The sequence below is a fragment of the Saimiri boliviensis genome, chromosome 7 (assembly GCF_048565385.1).
Source record: "Saimiri boliviensis isolate mSaiBol1 chromosome 7, mSaiBol1.pri, whole genome shotgun sequence".
Classification (NCBI taxonomy): Eukaryota; Metazoa; Chordata; class Mammalia; order Primates; family Cebidae; genus Saimiri; species Saimiri boliviensis.
In genome coordinates, this window is record NC_133455.1 from 84,256,478 (window position 1) to 84,283,922 (window position 27,445).

The window sequence follows — 27,445 nt, forward strand, 5'->3', positions numbered from 1 at the left end:
CTGACCTCAGGTGATCCACCCACCTGGGCCTCCCAAGTCCTGGGATTATGGGCATGAGCCATGATGCTCAGCCATAATTTACTATTTTCAACACAACAATAAGTGAGGATTATGGTGTACTTTTATTCTTTTGATTTTTTTTATTATTGTACTGTCTGTGCAGTATAAAACACATTTATAAAAAGTCAGTCATAAATTTTCAAGTTAATTTATCTCCTAAGCATACTGCATTTTAAAAGTCCACTAGTTTAAAATAGAATATTTATTCTACTTTCTTTTGTATAGTAACTTTAATTTGAACACTTCCTTTATCTACTTCTTGTTCAAATGTTTCAGCAATTTTCCAATGGATTAATTCATTTCCTCATATTATTTACTTGCTTTTCTAATACTTGGGGACCATTTTCCATGCTTATGGCTGCTTACTGTCCTTCTTCTGTCTCTTTGAGCAGCTGTTTGTTTACCCAGCTGTTACTTCCTTTCCTTCTGTCAATGAATGTTAATTTTATGTTGATTTACAATAGTTTTCTCCTCCGTACCCTCTCATTTTATGGGTATGTTTCTTTCATAGAAAAATATTTTACTAGATTGCAATGAACATTCTATGTCAAGCTATTCCTTTGATAGATAAGATATGAACTGCCTTTATAAAAATATAAGAGTGAGAGAAATCTAACATAAATGGACTCCATCTTGCTTTTCATCTCACAAGCTATCTGCCCTTGCTCATTCCTGAGCACAGCTTAAGCTAACTATAGGAGAAATTTAACTTATAGTTTAACTTTTAAGCAAGGATGATAATAGTCCCTTCCCCAAACTGATCTCCTTAGGGGAATGAAAGTACCTTTGTAAAACTATGGTGGGGCCTGAATTCTGTAAAGAGGTAGGCATAGTTAAACAATAACCAGCCACTGTTCCCTAGCTTGCTTTTCTATAACTGCTCACTGCTCAGTAATTATATAGTCAGAAGTCACAAGATTTGTAACTTTCTTAATTGCTCCTGTATAGGCATCACTACTGTAAAACCTAAGACTGGTCTTTGAAATCTTTTTCAGACTTTTGCATTCTGGCAGACCAACTGATGCCACCCAAATCCATGACTTATACCAAAGAACTGATTCGACAGGTCTACAGGTCCTGTTACCCACCTCTACCAGCCAGAAACTGACTCAGAATAGAGGATAGTTACAACATCCTCATGATTTCATTCCCAATCAATCAGCAGCACCCATTCCCTAACCCCCTGCCTGCCAAATTATCCTTAAACACCCTAGCCTCTGAGTTTTCAAGGGGGTGAATTTGAGAAATATCTACCATCCTACTCACTTGACACCCCACAATAATCAAATTATTTCTCTACTGTAATATCGGGTGTTTCCATGTATTTGCTTTTTCTGTGCAGCAGGCAAGAAGAACCAGTTGGGCTGTAACAATAATAAAATATGACTTACAAATGCAAGCTTTTACAATACTTGTGGCATGGGGGTTCAAAACGTAGACTGGGAATGTTACTAAGAGAGAAGAAATTTAGGGCAGGCCTTTCAGATATGCACATATCTGAAATGAATTTTGAAGAATGAGTTGAGTAAAAGGTAGCTATGCAAATGGAGTTGAAGGAGAAGAACACTCTTTACTGAAAGATCAGCATGGGCAAAGGCATGTTGTAAGAGTAGGTAGTGCCTGGGAATATGCAAACAAGTTAATATAGTAAAGTTTAGAGCCTTGGGAGCAGCTAAAGAGGTAGCCAGCTTGATGCACAGGACAGAATAAAGGAAGGATCTATGCCTCTCAAGGTTGAGATTTTACCTTCAAGGAAAATGAAAACACATTTGCATGTGGATAGTCCACAGTGAAATGATCTTACCACAGGGGCAGTAGGGGCTGACTTTGATAACTGAATGAAGAGGGCTGATCTTTCGTTGGGAAGCAATGGTGAGGTGTACAGGGCACTGTCCAGTCTCATTTAATGCCTATACTGTGCCAACTGTTGAATATTTATGACTTCTAAATGTGAGAGTGGTTTCTGCTTGGGGAATTGAATGGCTTGAATTTCTGGTGACTGCTTTTACTGTGATATGTAACACAATAGGAGAAAAAGATTTGAAGAGAAAGACTATTATCTAAATTTGGTCATGTTGAGCCACAGACATGAGCCACCCAGAAGAACAGTGAGCTAAAATAAAAACACTGACAATTATCACAGTGAAATGGTGGGCAAAGGAGGCAGAGCTGTAGCGAGTAATAGATGATAAAGGAAGGTGACAGGAAATAGAAGAAAAAGGAGTTTCAAAAGTTTATCAACAATGGCAAATGCTGAGGATAGCTCAATAAAATAGAGGCAGGAAATGCTCTGTGGGGATTTTGCAACATGGGAGTCATTAATGGTATGAGATACTTTATAGCAGAAATCACTGGTAGAAATTACTATGATATTGATTTTATAGTAGAAATGAGTCTAGATCATGAGTTGTCTACAAGGGCCAAGTAGATTGGCAAATATGTGAAGAGATGAGGCAAAAGACAAGAGGGAACAGACCCGGAAATGGAGGGTTGCATGTCCCATTTAAGGATTTCAGATTAAAAAGAAGAAAAAAAAAGTTACAGCCAAGTGAAATAATTCTGCAGGCCAGATTTGGCCTGTTGACAAAAAGTTTGATGTCAACCCTCAAAACTTATTCAAAATTCCAAAGGACATGAAATCATGAAATCCCAAATCCTTTTGGAGCAAACAAAACAAAAAATATATGTAATAGTTATGGTCTCTTGTTACTTATGACACTAGTGATAATTTGAGATAAAAATCAAAAGATTAAATTACAGAAATAATCAACAAACTCCATCACAAGATTCTTGCTGAATGCATGTTATGTCATTTAAGCCTTGCAGTAACTCTATGAGGAAGGCATTATCCCTTTTCTGCTGCTGAGAAAATTAAGGATCAGGGCAGTTAAGTATTCCAGTAAAATTTCATAGCACAAATGTAATAGACTCTGGCTTCCAACTCAGATCAACCTGACACTTGATCCAATGCTCTTTTAACTATGCTGTGTAACTTTCCCCAGAGTGGAAGACACATCCCTCCTGCCCTGTATGAATTCATTCTCCTGTAGTCTGGGTTCCTTCTCACCGTCTGCAGGCCCTGGTCCACATCATTCTCTTTACTCTCTCCATGTCATTGGCCCCTTCCTCCATATAGGCTCTTTCCCAAGTCTCCCCCAACTGAAAACTAACATAACAAAGAAAAATTTGCTCAGAAGTACATCTTTCTCTAGTTACTTCCCAGTCTCCTTCCTTTTCTCAGTGGCTGATTTCTTCTCTCGTGTCACCCGTACTCTCCAGAAAACCTTATTCCACTGGCCAATTCCATTTGGATTCATTCACACTCTTAGCAATTATTTATTGAGTACCTATCATGCACCAGATGCTGTTCTATGCACGGAGGGATGTAGCAGTGAGCAATACCAACAAAGTCTCTGCTGTCATAGAGCTTTCATTCAAGTTAGAAGAAACAGCCAGTAAACCAAAAAATGAACAACAATATGTGGGAAGTGCTATGAAGAGAATAAAGTGGGATAATAAGAAAATAGAGAGTGAGAGTGTTGCTATTTTGTTTAGGGTGACATTTTAACACAGGTTTAAAGAGAGTCAGTCCTGTGGAGATCTGTGGGAAGCATCACAAACTCCCATCTTTCCTCCAATATCTATTGCAACAACCATATTCTTTGCATGAAAAGATTGCGCAACCATCCACCAGTGAGTCAACAAAACTAAAAACATATATTCTGTCCTTTCCTGCAACTTCTACACCCGATTGGTCACAAAGTTCCATTTTCATAGCATAGCTTAAGTGTATCTTTTCATTTCTCTACCTATTATAGTATTACAGGCTGAGCCACATAAAACGGTCATTTTGCAGGTCAAAGACAGTTGTGTCCTCAGTCTGCAACAGCAGAATCCTCTGTCAGCAATCACAGGATTTATTCAAGGACTCTATAGCCCTAATGTAATGGTGGAACCACTGGATGGAAGAATTTGGAGTCCATAAATGACAGTGTGGAATAGAACCATTCCCCTTCTTTGCGTACCCTCAAATTGTATCAGGATGAGAAAGAACATTTTACTGTATTAAGTCATGAAGGCTTGGGGAAGTTTATCATGGCAGCTGGCCAATTCTAACTAATGCATATCTTCAGTACCACAATTTAATTTCAGGTTACCATCAAGCCTCTTCATATTATTTGTAATAGCTCATTCTCCAACACATAATTCTCAATGCTCCCCAAGTAACTGTCCCAAGTCCCCATTTGACCATGTCACTTCTTGTCAAAGGGGGCGTTCTTCAAGGACTTCTCCTCATCTTCAGGTAAAGTCCAAGCAATCTGGATATTTAAAGGGCTTGGTGATATAATCCCTGCCTATACCTTCAGCCTTTCTTCTTGCCACTGCTCATCAGCAATCCCTATCCCTACCCTGCCCAATTACTTGGTGTTCATCAAAAGGGTCATGCTCGCTGAAGCCTCTAAGCTGTTGCACATGCTACTTGTTCTGTCTAATGCCCCTTTGGCCCTGTTAATTCCTACTAATCTTTCAGGACTCAACTCATGGCATCTACTATAAAAAGTTTTCAATGACCCTGAGCCTGGATTAGGTATCTAACTTTGTGCTCCCTTAGCACTTTATTTTTATCAAGGTACTTGTTACCTTGCCATATCTTTATCTCTTAATTCGTAGATCTCCTTTACTGAATTCCTTCAGAAAAGATTAATGCCCTTTACCTTGGTGGGCCCTAAGGCTAATAGTATGCTGGACACAATGCAGCATCTAATAAATATTTGTTGAATAAACAAATTCATAATAAAATGAGTGAATTTCTAAGCATTTTTGTATCTTTGTCACAAAGTGCATTTAATTCTTACCAAAATATGCCATGGGAAAAGCAAAACATGCCATTTCTTTTTTGAGGAATACCAAGATAACATAAGAGATACTTTTGATTGCCTCCACATTTGTCATGCAACATTTTCTATAACTGGCTTTCATGCAAGCTATTTTCCTGCCTGAAACCAGAAAATGGGTAATTAGGAACTGAATAGCACCCTTAAATACAAATCACTCATTAGATGCTAGTTCATTTTCTTGTAAACAGAATATGGTAATTTCTAAGAAACATCAAACTTTCCACAAATCACACAATCATTTTTAATTTCAGTAATTATTTAGAAAAATCTCATTTTTTTCCAGGACAAATAAAACTGTACTTGCTCTTGTTTTGACCATAGGTGTTTATCTCTTATGGTCTCTCCCTTTTGAAGTTCTCAGAAAAGCAATTTATTTAAGTTTCTTGATATGAAATTAAAGCCATACTAAACTTTAAAAACAGATATTAATTTATTTTGAGACATAAAATTAAGTGAGCTATATTCTAATCTACAGACTATTACCATTTAAGCAAAAAACAATGGAGATGATGGCATAATGCAATATCTTATATTTTTAAAAGTAGACTGTATTTTGGAGAAGCCATTGATTTTGCCATGTGTGTATCTATGGCTAATACAGATGATTGTCTCAAATGTGGTTTCAAATTTTAGAGAAGGCATTTTGAGAAGCCTGTATGTTCTGCCTTTTCCCCAGGCAAAGTGCACAATCTTAAGCTGGTTACTTCATTTCTTTATGCCTCAATTTTCTCATCTGAAAAAAAAAATAGCATCTAGTTCATAGGGCTGTTGTGAGAACTAGATGAGTTCATATGTATAACACACTTAGAAGAGGGCCTGGCACTTAATAAGCCTTACAACTCCTAGCTTTCATCATCATCATCATTGTTACTCTCCTCTTCGCAAGAGCAAGTAATGAAAATTTGAATCTTAAATGAACCTTTTCAAAGAAATAAGCATTATCTCCAAGGAACCAAGTTATAAATTAATAGAAAACCACTTCCTAGGCTTGGTATGACTGTACATTTATTTATATAGGCCTTACCGGAATAGTGAGATGAACGGTAATGTTCATTTCTCATTGTTTTGTGAAATAAAATTTAAACACGTGACTGATATTCCAAACTGTCAGTGAACACTTAGAAATAACAAGAAATAGGCCCAGTGACTCATGCCTATAATCCCAGCACTTTGGGAGTCCGACAGGCAGATCACTTAAAGCCAGGAGTTCAAGACCAGCATGCCCATCATAGCAAAACCCTGTCTCTACAAAAAATACAAAAATTAGCCAGGCATGGTGGCAGGTGCCCGTAATCCCAGCTACTCAGGAGGCTGAGATATGTGAATTGCTTGAACCTGAGAGGCAGAGGTTGCAGTGAGCAGAGATCATGCCATTGCACTCCAGCCTGGGTGACAGAGTGAGACTCTGTTTCAAAAAAATAAAATAGGCTGGGGGCGGTGGCTCATCCCTGTAATCCCAACACTTTGGGAGGCCAAGTGAGGGGATAATCACCTGAGGTCAGGGGTTCGATACCAGCCTGGCCAACATGGCAAAACCTCGTATCTACTAAAAATGCAAAAATTAACCAGATGTGGTGGCAGGCAACTGCAATCTCAGCTACTTGAGAGGCCAAGGCAGGAGAATCACTTGTACTGGGGAGGTAGAGGTTGTACTGAGCTGAGATTGAGCCACTGTACTCCCCCCGGGCAACAGAGTGAGACTCAGTCTCAAAATAAATAAATAAATAAAATAGAACAAAAAAGAAATAACAAGGAATAATAAGTGCAGGGACCGGTGAAAATGATGAATTTCTTGTGCTTTGGCAAAGACTCATTTAGAACAGAAAGGGAATATCAAAGTATCTCTTTTCTATAATCAAAAAGAAACAAGGTAAATATAAGCAGAGTTTTATAAGAGAATGGAATTCCACCAAAATATTATAAAATGTATCATCTGTATTTTATGACAAAGAACTTACCTGTGCTCTCTCTATACTCTAAAACAACCGATGGAACTATTTGCATTAGCATTGAAAGTTTTAATATATTACACATTTATTATGGATATCACATTTATTTAATTAATGATTAATTTCATTATATAATTATTTTATTAAAAGTTCGTGCCAATAATATACCACAAATTAAATTATACCATATTTTAATTTTATTATATTTCTATAGTTATATGGATAGGATATCGCTATAATCTCTTTGATTATCCTTCAAGTTAAAAGTTTGGGAGTAATTTGGAATTTTCTTTAGTGCCATAAACTCAAACTGAAAAACCTGGGAAGGGTGTGAGGATGGGAATCCTTCTCTTGGTATGCAGCAGTGGAAGGGGGCATCAGCTGCTCTTGGAGCAGGACAGGGTGGAGTTGAGGGCACTTGAAACCATTTCCCAGGCCTCAGACTACATGTGAAGGAACAAGAGAGAACTTAATATTCCACTCACCTTGCCTCTGGTCAGGTCACTTGGCAGGTTGATTGTTGGCTACTGCAAGCCTAATTTGGGGAAACTTGTTGTGGAGGATTTCTTAAAATGAAATCATCATGAACTAATCATTTACAGGATCTTTAAAGCTGCTAGAGAGGGTATTTGCTAGTTATGGGAAAGCAAATGGAGATATCTCACTGGCACGTGCCTGCCACCTACACCTTGCAACGACTACTTTAGGAGGCTGCTATAACACATCATGCCAGGGAGTCCATGATCCATCTGCAATAAATTTCCATTGAATTTGATGTGATAAAAACTTGACCCACATAGAGAAATCATTATTTTAAAAAAGAACCAACTACCAGATTTGACTGTGACTTTCACATGAACCTTTCTAATCCATTTTTGGTATGATCGCTTGAGTCACAGTATCAAAACACTCTGCCAACTTGCTTCACTTCTGAAGATCAAAACAGAGTTCTGGTTTGTATGTAACCATAACATAGCTTAAAATTGTGAATGAAAAGGCTTGTATGGGAATAAGTTCTATGTAACCCTAGCAAAACCATTCCTAAAAACCTCGGAACTTACATTTAACTAACCTCAAAAACATATACTGAGGAACAGAAGAGTCAACTCCAAGGCCTCTTTACAACTCACATGGTGGGACACGTATCACTCAAATACCACAGTGAATGGATAGGATAGATTTATTTTTAAATAACAGTGAATTATGTCTTCCTCTTCACAAAAGTAAAACAGAAATATTTTATTTGTAGAGGAATTTAGAAATAAAAATAAGCACCCAAGGAGTATGTTTGGCAGAGGGACAATGTTTAATAAATGTATGTTGAGTAAGAGAGAGAGAGAAGGAAAAGTAAAACAATAACCCCCTAACAGTTCCACCATTCAGAGTTAACCTCAATTAACATACTGATTTCTGTCTTTCATATACACACTCCTAATAGCAGAACTGAAAATTTATACACAACTCACATGTGCAAAAGCCTAACTTTTTCTCCCTGCAACTGCCTTCATCTTGCTCTAAGGCTCCCATCCTCAGGGATGGCACAAAAAGAACCTTAAATTTGTCAGGTAAAAGCAATTCAGTGTCTTTCAAAGTAAAAATAATGTTGGAGGCAAATATTTCATTCATTTAAAATGCAAACTCCATCAGTGCTGGTTTTTCCCTCCCAGGTGGTCTCTCCCCTTCCTCTCCCTTCAGGATCCTCACAGAAATAGTGGATCCTTATGTTGTCTCCAATGTGGTGGAGTTGATCTGAGCTTGTCCTTGGGACCTGGCACCGGTAGTGTCTGCAGGGCTGGTACGTTTGTTTCTTCTGGACACCAAGCTGACAAGCAGAACTCTGGACCTTCTCTGTTGTCCCAGTCATCCTTGGCTATCTTTTCTCTGCCTTGGGCCCTTTCTGCTCCATCAGTACTTTTGGTGTTTTTCTACATATTGGAAGTGTGGAAATGTCACAGTTCCCAAAATATCACATGCAGGCTATGGAGAACTGGAGGTAGCATCTCAAGTCCATCCCTGGGAATTCCCGTCAGTCATTTTTCATTCCCTCCTAGCACCAAGATGGCTCCCACCTAGGCTGCCAGTCTCCTTAGAGAAGCATGCAGTTACTCAGACACCCACCCTGCAGTACCACTATCCAGCAATACCACACCCACCCTCCAGCAATACCACTATCCTAACTTTCCAATTTACACCATCACTTGGAAAGAAAAAAATGATGAGTGAGGACAGATGGAGAAGAAAGGGAAAAAAGAGAACACAAGAATAGGAAACAAAAGGACAAGAGGAAGAGGAGATAAATCAAAAAGTATTACCAAAAACAATTGCGAAGATAAAATAGGCAATCAAAAACTTGTGTGATAAAGAGGTTGAGACACAAAAAGAAAAAAAGAACAAAAATCATTTTTCTTCCTATCACTCATCCCATTATTTATCTGCCACAATGAACAAAGATGAAGAGAGAAATAGCAAAGTGTGGAAAATGACAAAGAAGAGGAGGTGAGAAGAAATGTCTCACTTGCTCTCTTCAATTTCAAGGACTAAATTATACAATCATTTCACCTTCAATTCTTTAAATCATGAGCTGCAAACAGCCCCAAACAAACCACAGTAGACTGCAAAACAGTTGATTCACTGGCTAAGTAAAAACAGACCCTAAGAGTTAATTATATTACAGTTGTTGAAAACAGAACATCTATTTTCATTTCACGTTGTGATTCAAGTGTTAGTGGATTACATCAGCTTTTAAAATAAATCTTTTCCTTGCTTATACCTATATTAGATGTAGGGCAAATAGTAATTTCTTTCATTTCTATGTCTCCTCAGTTACTGTCTGCCTAGACTAAAAAGTATTTTGAATAATGAATTTCATATGTTACATGTATACGCGGTATTCTCCTATCTCTCTAAAATATCTCTCTAGAATACCACCATTCTTCACTCATTTTTCAAAAATGGAAAAAAAAGTTAAAAAGCTACTCAATACAATGCACATTGGAATATTTATTTATTTACTTATTTGTGAGACAGAGTCTCACTCTGTCGCCTAGGCCGGAGTGCAATAGTGCCATCTCAGCTCACTGCAACCTCTGCCTCCCGGGTTTAAGCAATTCTCCTGCCTCAGCCTCCTGAGTAGCTGGTATTACAGGTGCACGTACCACCATGTCTGGCTAATTTTTGTATTTTTAGTAGAGTCGGGGTTTCACCATCTTGGTCAGGCTGGTCTTGAACTCCTAACCTCATGATCTGCCAGCTTCAGCCTCCAAAAGTGCTGGGATTATAGGCATGAGCCACTGCACCTGCCCTGGAATCTTCTTAATAGTGTGTCCTATAACTGCAATGTGTTAGGATAAGAAACCAAATATATTTATAGTAAGAGAAAATTTCAAAAAAGTGTATTAACTTATTTAACAAATTTAAGTAAGTAAATTAACTTACTTAACTTGTTTTATTATTAGGTAAATTTTACACATTAGTCCACAACTTTTAGCATCACACTGAGGGAATTTCTTGTAATGAGGTGGGCAGTTAAATCATCCCCCAGAGGTCAAGGCAGGTAGATCATGAGGTCAAGAGATCGAGCCCATCCTGGCCAACATGGTGAAATCCTGTCTCTACTAAAAATACAAAAATTAGCTGGGCATGGTGGCATGTGCCTGTAATCCCAGCTACTCGGGAGGCTGTGGCAGGAGAATTGCTTGAACCCAGGAGGAGGAGGTTGCAGTGGGCCAAGATTGAGCCACTGCACTCCAGCCTGGCGCCTGGCTACAGAGCAAGACTGTCTCAAAAAATAATAATAATAATAAAATAAATCATCCCTCATATCTCCAAGGGAATTGTAGTGCTGGATCATACACTAAGTTGAAAAGCTTGGTCCATACAAGTTCAGCAAGAGAAGCTGTCTCATGAAGAAAAATTGTGGAAAATAATCTTTTGCTCTACTGGAGTATTTTTATTTTAGTAATGGATTTACTTTAGAAAATCTCTAATTTTCCAAAGCGAAAATCTCTAACGCTTATGGAAGTGAGAGAAAAGACATTGAAGAGCTTATTATTTTTATCACAGTTGACAAGCAGTAAAAAGTATTCATTCAAAATACTGATGACATTTTAATTAAAAGTAGAACTCTATATGAAAGAAATGTAAGTAATCTTATTGACAGTTAACTAGAAAAAGACCATATATATTTATATACTCTCTTTATACATATACATTGTATCTCTGGGTTTTCATTTTGTTTGGAAGCAATCATTGATTTATTTGTGATTGAAAAATAAAATTAGTTACTTTACACTTTAATATTAAATAAGATTCTAAATAGTCATATACTTTAACAGAAATATTATATACACACACACATACATTTATAGATTACCCAAGAGAAACACATAAATACACAAATACCCCTAAATTCAAGTCTAAATGACTAGCCTGTGCTACCTATGGTATTTCTTCAGCAGCTACAACTCATGGCTGATGTGAAAAAGCCAAATTTAGAGGGAAATTAACAAGCCTATTTGGATCTCTTCAAACCCTAAAACAGCAAAAGAAACAGCCATGGATATATTTATTTTCTTTTCATTAATGTTCTCAATACTTATTTATTTAACAAACATATGGTTGGTTGTTTTGATGGGAACTGAGAATTATAAAATTAATTTATGTTCATTTTAGGAAATGTAAAAGGTATAATTAAGAAAAATAACAACTCCTATAGTTTCATGCAAGTGTTTAATACACTGACATAGTTCTCAAGTGTTTTGTTCTCTATATATTTTTCATAGATGAAATCATCAATTATATATGCTTCTATTCCATGATTTTAAAAAAAATGTTCAATCAAAAGTATTTCTGAGTCATTTAAAGCCATTGAATACATCTCTTATAATTTGAATGTTTAGAGTATCGTGTGGATATGGGCTGGATCACAAAATATTCATTTCAACCTCTTTATGTGTCTTCCTGTAGTCCAAAGTGGGAAAGCTAAGAACTGCCTTTCTCAGACTTCTTTACAGGTGGGGTTCCTGCTGTGATGCTGGCTTAGCCAATGGGACGTACGTGTGTGTCTTGACTTCTGAACTGGGTTAAATGAGGAGACAGAGATCCATTTTTCAAGCCAGATTCTGATTCAAGCAGCATGAGTCTGGAGGGAGCAGCTGAAGTTGTGGCTTCCCAATGTGGCAGGGATTCTGATTCTGACTGATTCTGCAGTCTATTGATTGCCAGAGACGTTCTGTCGTTTGGCTTTTGGAGTTGTTTTCCATTTCCTTAATCAAGAATCTATTTCTTCACCCTCTCAACAGCTGTAAAATCCCTTTAAATAAACCCCTTTCTGCTTATGCTAGTTAGAATGAATTGTATTCTCTTTAATACCCTTCACAATAGAATGTTTCTAATTGTGTCAGATAATAGTTCTGTTATATCTTCTTTTGCTTTCTACATCTTTATCCTTTATACATTGCTAGATTATTACTTTCTGGCTTTTTTAGAAGTGTTATTGTGAATTCAAAAGGTAGGAACATTTTCAAGATTCTTGAAGTATGTCAATTCTTTTGTTTTCCTAAAAGAATGGTTGTACTAATTTATCCTCCCATTAGCAGTGCATGAGAATATACAGCAGCCTTGTTATCATTTCTTTTTATTTTTGCTACTTTGGTAGTTAAAAATAGATAATTTCCTTCCAGCTCTAATGTGAATATAGTTAATTATTAATATGACTGAATACTTACTACTTTTACAAACCATCTGTATTTACTCCTTTGTGACTTGTCCACCTCTATATGCAATTATCTCCCGAGACTACAGTATTTTTCATACCTTTTTTACATATCATCTTTATAAATATATAAAAAATATATTTATACTTTTTTTTTGAGATGGAGTCTCGCTCTGTCACCCAGGCTGGAGTGCTATGGCACAATCTCTGCTCACTGTAACTCCCTCCTCCTGGGTTCAAGCAATTCTTCTGCCTCAGCCTCAGCCTCCTGAGTAGCTAGGATTACAGATGCCTGCCACCACGCTTAGTTAATTTTTGCATTTTTTAGTAGAGATGGGGTTTCACCCACGTTGGCCTCCCAAAGTGCTGAGATTACAAGCACTTGCCACCACACCTGGCCTATTTATACTTTATCTTGTTATATCTGATGCAATTTTTTTCCCAAATAATTGTTTGTTTTTAGATCTTGTTTATGTTTTTGACAAGAACAAATTTTAAATTTTTGGAGTCAAATGTATAAATCATTTTTCTTTGATTTCTGCCAGCAGAAAGTACTCTATCTTCAAGACCAGTAAGCATTCACACTAATGCTTTTTATTTTTGTGGTACGTTTCTTACATTTAATGTGTGAATCCTTCTCTTGGGTCAAATCTTGTACTGGTCCCCACAAAGTTCACATCCACCCAGAACTTCAGAATGTGACTTTATTCATAAATAGGATCTTTGCAGATATAATAGTTAAGTTAAAGTGAGGCCATAGCACATTAGGGTGGGCCCTGATCCAATAACTAGTAGCCTTGTAAAAAGAAAACACAGAGACACAGATCATACCTAGGAAGAATGCTGTGTGAGGACAGAGGCAGAGATGGAGTGCTGAGTCTGTCAGCCAGGAAAGCTACAGACTGTTAGACACCGTCAGCAGCTAGGACAATGTACGGAAGGATCCTCCTCTAGGGCGCTGGAAACTTCACAGACAGCCTGACCTTGCTGACACCTTGATTTTAAAATTCTAGCCTCCAAAATTCTGGGAAATTAAATGTCTGTTATTTTAAGCCACTTGGTTTGTGATAATTTGTGGTATCAGCCCTAAGAAATTAATAAAATGATTATACACTTAATTTGGTATACAGCTTAAGATGAAGATTTAGGTTATTTTGTGCTCAAAGAGTGAACTAACTGGTCCAGGTCCTAAATTATTAGGATCTAGATCCTACTCGTAGCTGGATCCTAGTAGGCACGTGAGGACCACTTGCTCACTTCTCTCCTGTTAAAGTAAAATTAAAATGGAGACCAGGGCTGAGGAATTCCTGAGCAGACAAAGCCAGTGAGAACTCATAAGCAACCTTAACCTTGCTTGATTTGCAAACATAAGTGAAACAAAACTTGGGCTATTAATATTTCCTATAAATGCCTATATTAAAGAAAAACAAAACTTAAGTTTAATTTATCAGAAGCCACCAATTAACAAACTTAGGGTTATATAACTAAGCACTTTCTTGCAGGACAGACCAAAAAAGGCAACTGTCTAACTGTTACTAATCAAATGTTCTCTTGCTTTATTTTGGCATTCACCCTATAAAAGGCCTTCTCCTTGCATTCCCACTGCAGAGCCTGAAGCCACCTTTGGTTTAGTGCTTTGTGAAGCAAGAACCACTGTTTGCTCAAATAAACTCCTAAAAAAATTTTATTGTACCTCAGTTTACCTTTTATTACTCACCAACTCTATATTAATATCACAATGATAGCTTGAACTGGCCATGGGGGCAGTACTTACACCATGCATATCAGCAAACACTACGAATGAAGGCTTTCCTCCCCACCCCAGAGCTGGTTTTGAAGTATTTACCAGCACACAGTATCAATCTGCATACTTTGCATTGTTTTTGAATTACTATCAGTATCTTATACTGCAAATTTCTTATTCTTGGGCATTTGGCTCTCAGCTGTAGTGACTATTCATAATACATATGTATATAGTACATATTTTATATTCAAAAAATTTAAGAAGAGTATTTGAGAAATAACCTCTGAACCCTTGTATTATATATAAATGACAACTTGGCTAGATAAAGAATCATACCCTTCACATCTTGGTACTTACCATGACATCTGTCCTGAAATTTAGTAATAGGGAAAACTCTGAAGCTACCTCGATTCTTACTCCATTGTAGGTAAATCATGTTTTTCTGATTGGATGCTTGTAGAGTTTTCTCCTTATCCCTGAAGTGTAAAAATTCATCACAATATGTCTAAATATGGGTCTTTTTGCATTAATTTTACCTGGAATGTAATTAAGTACTTCTGTCTGTGGACCCAGTCCTGTTTCAGCTCTTGAAAGCCTTTTGGCTCCTTTTTGGGAAGAAGATAAAATGGCTGAGTAAGCATTAGATTGTAAATCTAAAGGCAGAGGTCAAGGCCTCTTTTTACCTTGGCCTTTTTATTCAAGATGATTTCTCATGTTGAATTGCAAATTCAAAGAAGCAGCTTCAATCCTACTGGGGATTCTCCTGCCTTTCTCCCCCCTACCCCGCCTCCAAAAACAGAAGTAGATTGAAGCCAGTTGATTAGTGTGTTTACCTGTTAACTAAATTTTCGTGGGTTTGAGTTCCACCAATCTAGCAAGGGCTTAGCTTAATTAAAGTGGTTGATTTGCATTCAATCAATGCAGAATAGAATCTCGCAGTCCTTTGGCCTGTTACAGAAACTAAGTATAATTAACTTACTAAGGGCTTTGAAGGCCCTTGGTCTTATTTAACCTACATTTCTAAGTTACACTTAGTATTAGTGGAGAGATGGGTAAGAGGAGGGTAGAAGAAATAACAAGTGGGGGGAGGAGTAGTATGGGTTTTGTGGTTTTGAATTGTCATTTATGTTCATATTATTAGATGTAGGGAATATTGTCACTGAGATGAAATAAATTAGACGTATATAAGTAATAGATTGGTCCAATGTGAAGTCAGGTGTTCAGCAGAGTGATTGGAATTTAAGATAGATGTTGAGCTTGAATGCTTTCTTAATTGGTAGCTGCTTCTGGGCCAACTATGGAGGTAATATTTTCTACTCTCTGTAGGAAGGTTGTTTCCTGGGGTCTAAAGAGCTGTCACTTTTTAGAGTAACAGTTGAACTTACAAGGAGATTAAGTATATCTGTGGGTAAGTTTAAAGTTGAACTAAGATTCTATCACGGACAACCAGGTGTCACAAGGCTCGGTAGCCTTGTCACTGCTACTCATGAATCTTCCCACTATTTTGGCATGTAGGTGGGTGTGCTCTTTCAAGTGTTCTGGAGTAGCTTGTCTGGTTTGGGGGCACTTGGCTATGATTCTCTGGGTAAATTTATTTCTGGTTAATACATTATGCAGAAGGTATAAGGGTTTGTCTTTGCTTTTTAATGCTTAGTTCAGTTCTTTCATCTTTACCTTACGTTACTATGTCTACTGCGCCAGGGTAAAAATTTCTATCACCTATACTTTTGTCTAAGGTAAATGGTTTGATTAAGATGGTTTGTTAGTATTTTAGCAAGGTTTGGGGCTAGGGTTGGCTCAAAGTGATGAAATCTTCCCGATATAGGCCGGATGCTTTGGTTTGTCCAAGCACACTTTTCATTACGCTTCCATGTTACAACTTACCTCCTCTATATGTACGTACAGAGTTTTTAGTAATAGTAATTTCTGGAACGATATTGAGGAGGGTGACGGGCAGTGTGTGCATGCTTCATGGCCTTATTCAACCAAACACTCTGCTCTTGGTTTACTGCTAAATCCTCCTTGAGCCTTTAGATTTCATAAAGGTTGTCGTGAGATTTTCTGGGTGAAGAAAATGTAGCCCATTTCTTTCCACCTCATAAGCTACACCTTGACCTAACGTATTTATGTATGTACTTGTGCTTACTGTATAGCCTTTTTGGGGTTTACTGAAGATGGTGGCTTATAGGATGGGGGCAAGAGGTGGTAAGGTATATTGGGCTTTATTGATTATAGAACAGGCTCCTCTAGAGGGATATAAAGCACCAAGTCCTTTGAGTTTTAAGCTGTTGCTTGTAGTATTCTGGTGAGTGGTTTTGTAAATGTAACTATTGGAGTTCAGGGCTAAGCATAGTGGGGTGTCTAATCCCCGTTCGGGCTTTAGCTATTGTGTCTTAGGGTATTAAAGACACTTTCGTAGTATATTTTATTTCAGCTGGAGTTTTTTACAACTTAAATGGAGTTTAGTTTTATTGAAGGCAGGTCTTAAACACTCTTTATGCCGAGTTCTGTTAGCTTGGATTAATCATACAGCTGCGGTGGCTGGCATGAAATCGACCAACTCAAAAGAGCCAAAAAGAACCAAAACATTTTTTTCAACATTTTTTTTTTCTTCCTGGGTCTGATAATACCTTTTTTATTATTATTATTGTTTCTTGATTCTTCTTCAGAAAACTTGTCATCTTTAGGATGAATCTCCTTTCCTTTTTCTTCATCTTTTTTCTTATTATACTCATTATAGTCTCATTATTTCTCATTATATTCTGAGATTTTTTTTCCTTGACATTCTTAAAGTGGAAATATTATGGGTTGTACTTTTTGCACTGTAACTCTGCTCTTTGTACCATCTGACATGAACTTTATTGCTTTACAATTCTGCCTGCTCTCAGCCATCTCTCTTTCTATATCAACTTTCAGCTCATCCTTTATTCTTCTAACTATTCTGTGCACCTAATGTATCAATTCTTATTAAGTCATCAAGCTACAGCTTTGAAATTTTTTTCTATTTCCTCTGTGAAAGCATGTTTATATGAGTGTTCTTCCTCTGAATCTTTAAGTCACATTTCCTGTGTCACAAAACGTTTTGAGGCGTTCTGTGCCAAATATTTCTTCTATTAGTTCTCTTAAATAGTAGAAAAACAAACATAAAGCAAAACATTTGTTCCAGAACCATATTTGGCTTCAAAAAGGTATACATGGTATCCTTTTATCTTTAGGTGCTAATCATTTGAGTACTCGTTTATTTTCTTTCTTGACCTAGACTTACAAAAAAATGCCACAGTGCCAAGTCCTGAGCCTGGTTTCTTGTGTCCAGCAAACAATCATCTAAAATTTCTGCTAAACTGAGGGAAGATCTTCTGCTCCAACGGACAGGTTGCCTGATGGCTAGGGAGTCATATGCAGAATTCAATTCTTCCTTTAGTGATAGAGATAAAAATTGCACCTCCAGCTGCACTGTGCTAAGGGTTCTTCTTCTCATCTTCCCTCCTTGGCTTCCTTAAGTCTTCACACAGCTCTGCCTGCAAAGTGATACTGCCTCTACTTTTCACTCTCTACCCATGGCAGTGCTGTGTATTATGAAGTATAGTTGTCAAGTGGACAAAGACAGAAAAGAACTGATAAAGAGAAGAAAGGGCATGGCCCTAGCCAGCTAAGAAAAGAATTCACACAGCTTTGGGATTTTCTATGTTTCTTTGCCAGTGGATAGAGTGGGGTTGAGTCACCGTCTTTTCCCATCTTCTTCCCAGATTTCTGTGCTATTCTGGTTCAGCAGGCTTAGTTTAGGATTATGACTCTCAACCCAACACCCTCCTTGCCGCAGTTAGTGGAAATTCCCTGCAGATTCTAGCATTTTATTTTTCTCTTATCCTTATTTTTTAGTTCTGTTGTCGATTTTTTTGTCTATGTGTTTATTTACCATAATTTAATTTAAAAGTTGGAATATAACATTTTGCCAGAATGGCACATACTAACCCAGATACTTGCTAATGACTCACTGTGTTAAACACGCTGCTAGATACTGAGACTAAAAAGATAAAAAGAGATATAGTCATCGCCTTTGGAGAGCTAAGCCTTGTAAGGGACAATACAAAGAAGAACTCTTTAGGCAAAGGACACTGCGTGTGTGCAGGGTTACTGGTGAGTGTGGTCCCTACAGAGTGACAAGTGACACTGGCATCTGAGGCAAATGTAGGGTCCAGCCCTGCTGGGTCTAGAGGGTATTCTCTATGGGTGCGGAGACGAGAGACTCCGGTAGTGGCCCCGAGTGTCTGGACACTCTGATTTTTATTAGGTACAAAACGGGAGGCGGGGGGCGAGTAAGTAGAGTGAATCTTCAAGCAGATCACGTGTCTAAGGAACAAGGCACCCAGGACTTCCAAGTAGCCAAAGCAGGGGAATCAAGATGCGTCAGCACTTTATGTTATACTTGCCAAGTAAGAGCAAAGGCTTCAAAAATTATGCTACTTCTTACTATCTTCAAAAGAGGAACCAGGTGCAGAAGTAGGGAGGGAAAGCAGACACAGATTGCAACCAATATAGCACAGCGCCACACAGATACAATTAAGTCCCGGATAGCTATGGGTTGGGCTGACTGACATCAGTCCTTCTACAAGAGTGTCGGGGAGCAGAGTGTTCTCTGACTTGCCTAAGGACAGGGAATGCTCCCTTCCAAGGTCTGCTGCATAGTGGGTGCTTTCCCAAGCACTGGCGCTATGGCAGAGATGTCAGATGCCCTCCAGCAATCCTTATTCGGGTGTGACAGAGGGCTTGGTTTCAGCATTCAACAGGTTATCTGCTGATTCTACCAATCGATGTTACACAGGTATTAATGCTCTTGCCTCGTGGCCACATCTCATAGTGTCCCTTATCAGACCCTGACAACAGCAACCCGAAGTTCCTAGATAATTATGCATAAAGTTCAAGAAGGCTTTAATCAAGGCTTAATATTCAGTAAGACTAATACCTAATCACTCATGATACTTAATATTCAATAAGACTAATAGCTAATCACTCATGACACTTATTCCTAACTAGATTCTTCTTTCTATATTCTATTTATTAAACAGGAATCGGCTGAGGCTTCAGCTTCCTGCCTTGGCACTTATGAGACTTTCCACCCACAGGCAAATGAGACAGTAGTGATGATGACCTGAGATTCCATTTAAAAAGTAATGGGAATCCAGTGAAGAACACTGATTTTGGATTTTAAAAATCCAAAAGGTGAGCGGTGTTGAAGGAATATCTTAGGACACGATTTCCAGCAAGGGACTAGAATAGCCTGAACAAAGACAATGGCAGTTGAAATAATGAGACAGTAACAGAGTTAATGGAGAATGTAAAAGTGATATTAACAGTGTTTTGTAGATGAATATATAGGGATAATGATAGTGAGGATGTACAAGAATGACTTCAAGGGCTGAGCATGGTGGCACATGCCTGTAATCCCAAAACTATGGGAGGCTGAGGTGGGAGGATCACTTCAGGCCAGGGATTTGAGACCAACCTGGGCAACATAGAGATAACATGTCTCTACAAAAATTTAAAAATTACCTGGGCATGGTGGCATGTGCCTTTAGTCCCAGCTACTTAGGAGCCCAGGTGGGAGGACTGCTTGAGCCCAGGCAGTGGAGTCTGCAGTGAGCTGTGATGGCACCACTGCACTCCAACCTGAGTGACAGAGCAAGACTGGGTCTCAAAAAAATAAAAGAATAGCTTCAAGGTTATCCACCATGGTGACTTGACAGATACAGTGCCAATAACTGTGATGGGGACTACAGGACCGAGGATGGTTTGATGGGAGACAAATTCCTCACTTTAAGAACATATGAAACATGAGGTACCTGTGGGAGTTCTAAATGGAGTTGGCCAGCAGACACATAGCTGTCTGGAGCACAGAAGAGAATCAAGGCCTGGGATAGATCTGAACTAGTGGTAGTTCAACATTAGGAACGTGGACATTAAGGTGGCAGATGAAGGGAAAACCCACAAAAGAAGCTAACAAGACACAGTAAAGAGAGGTGTGTTGGGACATAGGGTGAAAAGAATATCAAGGATGCAGAAACCTGTATTAAGTGCAGAAGAGAGCAAGTAATGTAAGTACCAGTAACCACTACTTTCACTCTTTCAGGACTTTAAATCTCTGTTTCAAGTATTTGTTTAATAACTTTTCAAACAAATAATGGCAAGCTCTTATCAAAATAATGCTCTTACACAAATACTCTAATCAGAAAACTTTTCCTCTAATGAGAATCTGTGTTATGAAACCTTTGCCTTCTGGGGTTTTAGTGATAAGAGGCACATGTTACGATCTAGCACATATTTGAGGAATGAAATCTCTTTGTTGCAGAGAATTGTTGCCAAGAGAAGTAAACCCTGAAAAAGGCAACCTTGTAAGAGTCTACAGTCTTAGGGGACAGCTGTAGACTCTCTGAATCCTGCCCTCGATGTGGCTTTGTAATACAGAAGAGTAGAATCTGTTTCCCATTAGTTCTCCAAAAGCCGTCATTAATCTTGTGGTAGCAAGGTCAGCCCTAGGAATAACAAGCTGTATGAATGGAATGATGCGAAGAACATAAAGGATTCCTTTCCAATCCCCCACCTAAAATCCCCTCCACAGCCCCCACTCTCAAAACAGTCAAAGTGTCTGCGATTCCTCTAGGTAAAGAACTATTCTATGTTTTTAAAGCACTCAGTTTCTTCCGGGTGGCTCCAGTTAAAATGTAAAACCACAGAGAGAAGTAAAACATTACCCCTTATAAACTACTAACACTTCAACAAAGATATGTTTAACAGATGACTCACTATCATCTTGAAAAGAGTAGAGACTAGACACTGAGTTGAGGCGATTTGAATCACAGGGCATTGCTGGGGGAGAGGGCTCTCGGACCCAAAAAACACTGCGTCACTGGGAATAGGAGCAAGGATACCACAATAGGGGAGTGGGCAGTAAAAAGCAGCATTCCCAAGACTGTTGTTTTTAACCCAAATTTATCTTTAACAAACATTAAGATCTCTGGGGCCACTGCCTCTGCCGTTTCTGATACACTTCCCAGGGAAAATAGGACCTCTTCTAAGAATCGCATCTCCACATACCCCAAACAACCAAAAATATGTTGGCGAGCTTGATGTTTTGTAATTTGCATTCTGAAAATAAGTGACTAGGGGTAGTTATTTAATTATATACTTTATAGATATAATTATACCAATTGTCTATAAATACATAATAGATATAAATAATACATATATATTATATATTTAAATACTCATATTTGGAAAATTTAATGAATTTCCAAATGAATTGAATGAATAATGCTGCATGTAATTTTCCAAAAACTGATGCACTGCTGGAAATCATGATTGTAGCTGTTCTACAGTCTACACTAACGCCTTGATTCCAAAATAAATAAGACGCCTATCACTAACGCCTTGATTCCAAAATAAATAAGAGGCTAATAATCGTACCAAATTAAACAGAATAAGCTTTTTTTCTGAGCTGAAGAGCACCACAGAAACAACTGTAAGATGAAATAAAAATTTAAAGCAGAAAAACTAGCCCATGTGGGAAGAAACTGCCTGGGGAGAATAAAGAAGCATAAGAGTGTGGGATGGCCAAAGATAAACTAATTATTCTACTTTGTGCTGATGCAGTAAGCTTTATTCTTAGACTGGGATGTTGTGGTTTTACAAATGCCAGAGTATTAAAAGACAAGAATAAGAATCTCTATGTGTGTGTTGACTGGTGTAAAAGCACTGGGAAATGCTGCCAGTTGAATTTAGTACTGCTATGGAAAGGAATGATTGCTAGAGTTATTCTCATAGGAACCACAAGGAGACAGGAGACCCACAGGACACCAGCAGGAAGGAACAAATCCATTTCCCCTCAAGCCTCCCGAAGTGTCCCTCTAGTGCCCCTAATTGGAAACTAGCTGGCAAAGGGGAAATGTGATTTGTAAAATCCTGGTTTCTGCACCACAAATCAGAGTATGGTAAAGTGGTTTTGCAGCGGAGGGGCAATCAGCTACTGAATAGCACAGTGGTAAGGTTAGAAACATAAAAACTTGTTGGGGGATTACTGCAATTATTCAGGAGACACATGGACCAAGGTAGTGACAGTGGAGGAGGTGAATAATGGTCATAAAACAGGAAAGTAGATCCACCATAATTTAGAAGTGGATTTAATAAAATAAGCCAATTCAAGGTTTTTGAGCTGAGCAAATGTCCATTTTTTGAGATGGGGAAAATGACAGAATACACAGGTTTGCAGAAAAGGGGAAACAGGCATTCTATACTGGTTATTTTAGTTTGATATTCATATTACATACCCAAATAGATTAGTCAAGCTAGGAGTTAGGTATATGAGGCTGGAGATAAAAGAATAGATCTCAGAAAAGAGTACAAATTTTAGAGTCATCAGAGGATATACATATAGTATTTAAGCCCTGAGACTGGATAAAATCCTGTAGAAAGTGAATAAAATAGAGAAAAGTTAGCAAAGTTAGCAGATAGAGGCCTGGACCACTCCAATGCTTACAGGTTTGAGAGATAAGCAGAAACCAGCAAAAGCTACTAACAAGTAGTAGCTTTTTTTTTTTTTTTTTTTTTTTTTTTTGGAGACAGAGTCTTGCTCTGTTGCCCAGGCTGGAGTGGAGTGCAGTGGTGTAATCTAGGCTCACTGCAATCTCTGCCTCCTGGGTTTAAGTGATTCTCCTGCCTCAGCCTCCCAAGTAGCTAGGACTACAGGTACATGCCACCACGCCCAGCTAATTCTTATATTTTTAGTAGAAACGGGATTTCACCATGTTGATCAGGCTGGTCTCAAACTCCTGACCTCATGATCTGCCCACCTCGGCCTCCCAAAGTACTGGGATTACAGGTGTGAGCCACTGTACCTGGCCAAGAATTAGTAGCTTCTAAAATAGCAAGAGACAGCAAGTGCAGTGGCTCATACCTATAATCCCAGTACTTTGGGAGGCCAAGGCAAGTGGTTCACCTGATGTCAGGAGTCCAAAACTAGCCTGGCCAACATGGCGAAACCCTGGTCTCTACTAAAAATACAAAAATTAGCCAGGCATGGCAGCACAGACCTGTAATCCCTGTAATCCCAGCTACTCAGAAGGCTGAGGCAGGAGAACTGTTTGAATCCGGGAGGCGGAGGTTGCAGAGAGCTGAGATCGTGCCACTGCACTCTAGCCAGGTGACAGAGCAAGACTCTGCCTCAAATAAATAAAAATAAAATAAAATAGCAAGAGAATCTAAAGAGTGTTGACTTGGAAACTAAGTGAAGTAAGTGGTTAAAACAGAGAAAAATCAAATGTGTCATGTGTTCCCAGTAGGTCATATAAGAGAACTGACAACTCACTACTGCAATTGGCAAAGCAGAAATGAAAGGACATAAGCTTGCAGATTGAAAAGGTCCACCGCATGTCAGCACAACGAGTGAAATTAACCCAATCACTAGGCACATCACTGTCAAATTTCAAAACATGACCTGAGGAAGGAGACCAGATTAGAATGCAGGGGTAAGTAGAAATCCAGGTCATACACAAAAGATCAGGAATCACAATGACATCAGTTTTCAAAGAAGCAACACTGAATCTAGGAAACATTGGAGGAACAGCTTCAAAATGCTAAAAATATTGTCAAAGTAGAAATAAAATCCCAGCAAAAATATCAATCAAGTATAAGAGTAGAATACTGTGGTGGTGGTATTTTTGTTTGTTTGTTTGTTTTAACATTTACTGAGCATGCATACCTTCACCCTTTCATATCTTCCGTTACTGTCAGAATCTTTGAAATACAGAGTACAAAGTCATCAATCACTCTTTTTTTGCCTCCCCAGGAGTTTCACTCAAGTATCTCAAGTCAATAAATCCTCCCTTTCTCGTTTAAATGGTAAACTCATTATTGACCTCTTGAAATTTTCTTGTTTTCTCTTCTCTCCCAGTAAAACATGACTAAGCTGCAATACCAACCATAACCCCCTCCACGGTATCTCTCCAACTACTTCTCAAGAAGAACAAAGGGTCCAAAGACCTAGGTTCAAGTACCTAATCTGCCGCTTAATATCTGATTGAAGCAAATCAGCCGTCACAAAAATTTTCACTGAAAAATCAGGATAATGCTAATACATACATTACACGCCTCTCAGTGTATCAGTTCTAGGCACCTCACGGTTGTGCAGTCCTTAGTATTTTCTTTTCTTTTCTTTTCTTTTTTTTTTTGAGGCAGAGTTATGCTCTTGTTGCCTAGGCTGGAGTGCAATGGCACAATCTCAGCTCCTGCAACCTCCACCTCCCAGATTCAAGTGATTCTCCTGCCTCAGTCTTCTGAGTAACTGGGACTTCAGGCACCCACCACCATGCCCAGCTAGTTTTGTATTTTTAGTAGAGACAGGGTTTCACCATGTTGACCAGGCTGGTCTCGAACTTCTGACTTCAGGTGATCCACCCGCGTCAGCCTCCCAAAGTACTGGGATTACAGGCAGGAGCCACCATGCCCGGGCTAGTATTTTCTTTTATGTGTCACACTTCCTCCAAATTTTCTGTTCTATTTTCTATCTAACCATTTTTATTTCAGAGGAATTGGCAGATAATGTTTATTTAAAAGAAGTTATATTTTATCCAATATAAGATATTATTTACTAACTACAAAGAAAAAAAGCCCTGTCAATAAAACCATGACTCAATATTTTTATAATACTATTGTGAATAGTCCTGTACTGTCTCTTCTTGCTGTGGCATTTTTCTTCCATTCTAAGGAACATGACAATTTTTCCTAGACAATCATTGTCTAGACAATCATTTTGCACACATCTTAGTAACTACTTAAAATAAACCATCATCTACTTGTGATTTTTTTTTCCTTTTTTTATGTTGCTTTACAAGAAAATACAAAATTGCTTCTATTAGTTCCCTGAAGTAATTCGCTTACAAATCAAATTTACACACCACTGCTTTGTTTCCATCTTTATACACAATAGATATTCAATCTTTTTGGGGATGTTTTAAATGCCAATCAAACTCAAAATGTGCAGTACCAACAACGTACATAATTTAATCAGGAGGACAGCCACGAGCAGCCACGAGCAAGGTGACAACTATGTACTCGCAGTGCCAACTATGCCTCAGCTTCCAACTGGACAAGAGAGGCTATAAGAGGCAGCTGTTTCACAGCTGTTAAAATATTAAAAACTGTGCCGCTAACAATCAATAAAATATGGTAATTTAGTCACGTGGGTAGCACATCCTTTCTCTGCCTTTTTCTTCATTTGTATTTGCAATAATATTTATCAAATATGATATCTGTCTCATGAATTTATATTCTGCCCTTGTCAATAATTTGCATTGTGATTCTGATTCTCCTCTGTCTCATTAGCATGTGTATGTGCACATGTGTGTGAATGTGTGTATTGTGTGTGTGCAGGTGTGTGTCCAAAGAGATCCAGATATGAAAGCTACCAGCAGAAACTTCGGTTAAAAATGCATATCAAGATTTATAAATCCAATAACACTAAAGCTCTGATTTTTAAAATTCTATTAAACAAATTGAAGAAACTTAGTAACAGAAACTTACAGAGATCTGTTCTTATAATTCCAGTTGGAAAGCAAACCTTTTTTTAATAAAAATTTTGTTTTAAACAATATATAATCAAATGCAATACAGTTATTAATCACTGAAACTACATTCTATTTAATCTACATGGTTCATATTCTCCAATAAAATGAATTAAAATATAAATTGAACAATAAAATCATTTTTATTTTAAATAGAAATATTCACATACTAATAAATATTGCTGTCTTATCCTTTTTCATGAGGATAATGAAGAAAGTTCATTAATAGCTGAACAATCTGAAATCGCTGAATATATAACAACTCTGTGCCATGACTTGTTCACAGATGGACCCCTACCATCTTGCTCAGAGGCTCTTGGCATATATGCAGTTGGTAAGATAATCAGCCAGTTTCACACTTTACCCTTAAGTTTGCCTCCCACAGTTAAGCTGGGGCACAAATGCCTTGGCTATAACAAAATAGCTTTGTGAGTCAAAGGTTGTCTCTACATTCTAAAAGGGGCATGCAGTCACTATAAAAGTGGTGTTTCCCAGGATTTCCATCTGAACATCCTTAGGAGCATTACATTTTCAAGGTCCTCTCTGTCACCTCAGTGCCATTATCCAGGAGAACAAACCATGTTGATTCCAAACGAAGGGAGCACATTCCCTTCATCACACACACACACACACACACACACACACACACACACAAACACACACACACACACACACACGTGTACATACACATGCTAATATTGTATACAAAACTGACAAAAATACATGGCTATGTTAGGAATCTGAAGAGTCACAGAAGTTGAGAGAATGAAGGGGAAATAATTTCAGGACACACACGTTCTAAAAAACAACTTAAAATTGATTTTAGACATTTCAGTTTATTTCTAGTCAACATGCCTAAGTTTCCCAAAGATTTTTCTCCTCTCCACCTCGTCTCCTGTCTCTAGACCTTCTTTCTTACTCAACCCCTCTCTTTTGGCTCATCCCGACAATTCTACACTCACCTATTACTCAGATCCAACTCTGGAACCAACACAGGCCCTTGAGTTTCTCCCTACAAGTAAGCAAGAAATAGTTCCATATACAGACAGCACACTTTCAAAACAAAATTCTGGTGCTGATTGTTAAATTTTTCTGCCACGTTCCATGCAGAGAGTGGTTGAACAATTTTTCAACCACTAAGCTAACGTTGTCCTATTAGCTTACAGAAAACCCTCTGCACCTTTTCTCTTTCACTGAAATTGTAACTCACTGACATTGCACTGATTAGTAAAAATATTCAACTGAAGCACACACTAAAAAGAGAGTTAAGGATGGGTGGATGGGAGAAAGCGCATACAAATTGCTGACCCAGTGGTCTGAGTACACTGCATATCAATATAAGTCCTGGGTAAAGATGCTCAACCCGGTACCCTTGCTGGGACCTCCCCTAATGTTTCTTCACTGGGTGCAACCCACTCTCAGTGGGCCTGCATGAAAATGCCACGAGAACTCGGGCTATTCTTGTATTT

The 27,445-nt window shown here is 38.2% G+C and overlaps 1 protein-coding gene and 1 non-coding gene across 2 annotated transcripts in view; both read right to left on the bottom strand.

Moving 5' to 3' along the window:
• The window catches only part of ST8SIA1 (ST8 alpha-N-acetyl-neuraminide alpha-2,8-sialyltransferase 1), a 154,684-nt gene that overhangs the window by 25,049 nt on the left and 102,190 nt on the right, over nt 1–27,445 (bottom strand). The gene's annotated exons all lie outside the window — the stretch shown is intronic.
• On the bottom strand, nt 16,211–16,667 carry LOC141585244 (18S ribosomal RNA). The gene has a single exon (XR_012518639.1). It is a non-coding gene; the product is annotated as an 18S ribosomal RNA (ribosomal RNA).